This window comes from Cebus imitator, unplaced genomic scaffold (genome assembly GCF_001604975.1).
Source record: "Cebus imitator isolate Cc_AM_T3 unplaced genomic scaffold, Cebus_imitator-1.0 Scaffold19, whole genome shotgun sequence".
NCBI lineage: Eukaryota > Metazoa > Chordata > Mammalia > Primates > Cebidae > Cebus > Cebus imitator.
Genome location: NW_016107334.1, coordinates 1,296,849 through 1,299,607, shown reverse-complemented (window position 1 = coordinate 1,299,607; position 2,759 = coordinate 1,296,849). Strand labels below are relative to the sequence as shown.

The 2,759-nt window shown below is 52.8% G+C and overlaps 1 long non-coding RNA gene across 1 annotated transcript in view; it reads right to left on the bottom strand.

The window, feature by feature from the left end:
* The window catches only part of LOC119469460, a 67,017-nt gene extending 64,565 nt beyond the window's left edge, over positions 1-2,452 (bottom strand). The window contains exon 1 of the long non-coding RNA XR_005198280.1: positions 2,102-2,452. This is a non-coding gene — a long non-coding RNA (uncharacterized LOC119469460). The remainder of the gene's footprint in view (positions 1-2,101) is intronic.
* Positions 2,453-2,759: the final 307 nt, after the last annotated feature.

Here is a 2,759-nt window from a genome sequence, read left to right as displayed (position 1 = left end):
AAGAGCGAAACTCCGTCTCAAAAAAAAAAAAAAAGTTATAAGCATTATATAAATTAAAAGGTATTATTAGCATAACATAGAAAATATTTCCACATGGGAGGGAGGGGTAAGCCTATGGCAGACATGGGGTTCGGAGAAAGGAAAGAAAGAGGGAAGAGAAAGAGAGAACGTGAACACATGCCGGTCTCCCTAAAAGAAATGTAAATGGCCGGGCGAGGTGGCTCAAGCCTGTAATCCCAGCACTTTGGGAGGCCGAGGCGGGTGGATCACGAGGTCAAGAAATCAAGACCATCCTGGTCAACATGGTGAAACCCCGTCTCTACTAAAAATACAAAAAATTAGCTGGGCATGGTGGCGTGTGCCTGTAATCCCAACGACTCAGGAGGCTGAGGCAGGGGAATTGCCTGAACCCAGGAGGCGGAGGTTGCGGTGAGCCGAGATCGCGCCATTGCACTCCAGCCTGGGTAACAAGAGCAAAACTTCGTCCCAAAAAAAAAAAGAAATGTAAATGTATATGGCTATCTCCCTTGCTCCTCGTCAGCAATATGTTTTCTTTACAGACACCTACCCCGCATTTGCTGATACTGGCAGCAGCCTGTTTAAATCAGGAGTGTGACATGCTACACTGCATGTCAGGGTGGAAAACAGCGATGATCTTCCACAGGGCTGAGCAGATGAAAAACACTAAATTCTGATCAATTGATTAATAAACAGAGAATTGTATTTTCTTCAAATACACGATTAATTTCACTACCAATACTTTATTCACAGGATACACATTATAACCGCTGTTAAAGATAGGTGGAGATGACCGCAATAAGAGATTTTAAGAGAAGGCAGAATTATTTATTTTTTTCTATTTAATTATTTTTTATTTGACACTCGTTCCACATAAGTTTATTTAAAAGAGTAAAGTGCAAGGCAGCCTGTACCCTAATGTCAGGTTTCCAGCTTGCTGCTAGGAAAAGCAGTTTGGGTAAGAGAGAATCTGTATTATAAATGAAATCCCCTAAGACTACACGACACACGCACATTCCAGCAAAGGACAGTGAACCAGTATCCCTTGTAAAGTACTAACACCTACTTCTAGGTTAAGTACGCTACAAATAATTGTAAGCAAAATTTCCAAAGTCAACCACCTTTAGCTTGGGGCTGGAGCAATCACCTAACTATACCTCCCACACCCGGCATCAACAACTTCCTTAAATCTTATGCTGAATTCTCCCAACAAAATATTTCCAAGCTTTCTTTGCTGAATAAAAATGGCGCTGCTTTTTCCATTACAATATTGTTGATTTCTCAGTAATCCTTAGGCCCTTTAACCATCAAACTCAATTGGCCTCATTTAAATGCCACCCTTCCCTGAACACTGCCAAGTACTTTTTGAGGGTTGGGCCAGGAGGTAAGGGTGGCTGCTTCTATCTACAAAGCTGCAACGTTCTCAGCTAGAATCCTGGGGATAACTGCCTCTCACTTTTCTTCATAACCTCTGCCTTCCCCGAAACTGTTGCCTCTGTCTCCCTTAAACCACACTCCAACGCAAACTGTCCCCAAAGTGCAGTAGCACTTAAGCTTCTCTGTGCCCCTCGCACCCATCAGCGCCATCTCTAATCCACCGTTCACACCTAGACCCACGCATCAGCCTTTCCGGGGGTCGTTCAGAGCCACCCGCCGGGCAGACACCACCACGCCAGCCTCTCCAGAACACAGCCTTCCGCTCCGTCTACAACCCAGCCTGTGCACCCGAAGGGACCCAACCGCTGAGTCTCAGCCCTGCTGCGGCGGAGGGCAGGGACCAGCATGCACACCCTCAAGTCTACATGAAGACCCTCCCCGGGGCTGTCGCCGGCACCAACGCCGGGACCACCACGGCCCTGGGCGGCAGATGGGGGTCTGGGGGGCACGCCGGGGCAGAACGTGCGCTGCGAGGGCGGTGGGAACGAGAGGTCACCGGGACAGGCTTGTCTTCCCCTCCCTTCCAGGGACGGCAGACCCCAGTCCCCACCCCCCTCCCAGGTCCCCGGTCTGGCGGCACCGCGGCCGCAAAGGGCGGCGAGGGCGCGTACCCGACGCCTGGGTGCCTCATGGTACCTGAACCCACCTGGTCAAGTGGCAGCTGCACCGCGTCGCCGAGGAGCCGCTGCAGGGTGGAGTCCGTGGTACCGACGGTGCGGGAGGGCGACGGAAACACTCAGACTAGGGACTGCTCTCAACTTTGTGCCTGGCCCCGCCTGCGCTGGCTGCGAGTGACCACTCCCCCGCCTCCGACTTCCAGAAACTCCCAAAGCCCGTTCCCCACCTTGTGCACGCAGGCGCTGACGGCCGCCCACGGCACAATGGCGGCGTGGAACCCTGACGCGGCAGCCAATCAGAGAGCGCCGGCTGCACAGCGCACGTCCCCTGTGCCGAGGGGCGGGGCGAAGGGAGGAGGCTCGGGCGAAGGCTGCAGCCTGAGGGCGCCTCGCGGGCGGGCGTAGTGGGATGCCTTTCCGGGGTGGGACTTTAGAAGGGCGTCTTTGCCCCCTCAGCCCTCCCTTTGTCCTCCCCGGAATGTCACAGCCATCCACCTCTCTCTAGGAGGGACAGCAGGCAACCTAGGGGTGGGCAGTGGGCCCAAGAAAAAGGAGCAAAGTGAGGGATGTCCCAAGCATTGCTGGGGACATTGGGACCAAGCTTGGGCCTGGGAGGAGGGGGACGGTAAAACAAACCTAGCTGAAAAACCCCTTTGTCTTCGAAACTGCTGTGTAAAAGCCCAAAGT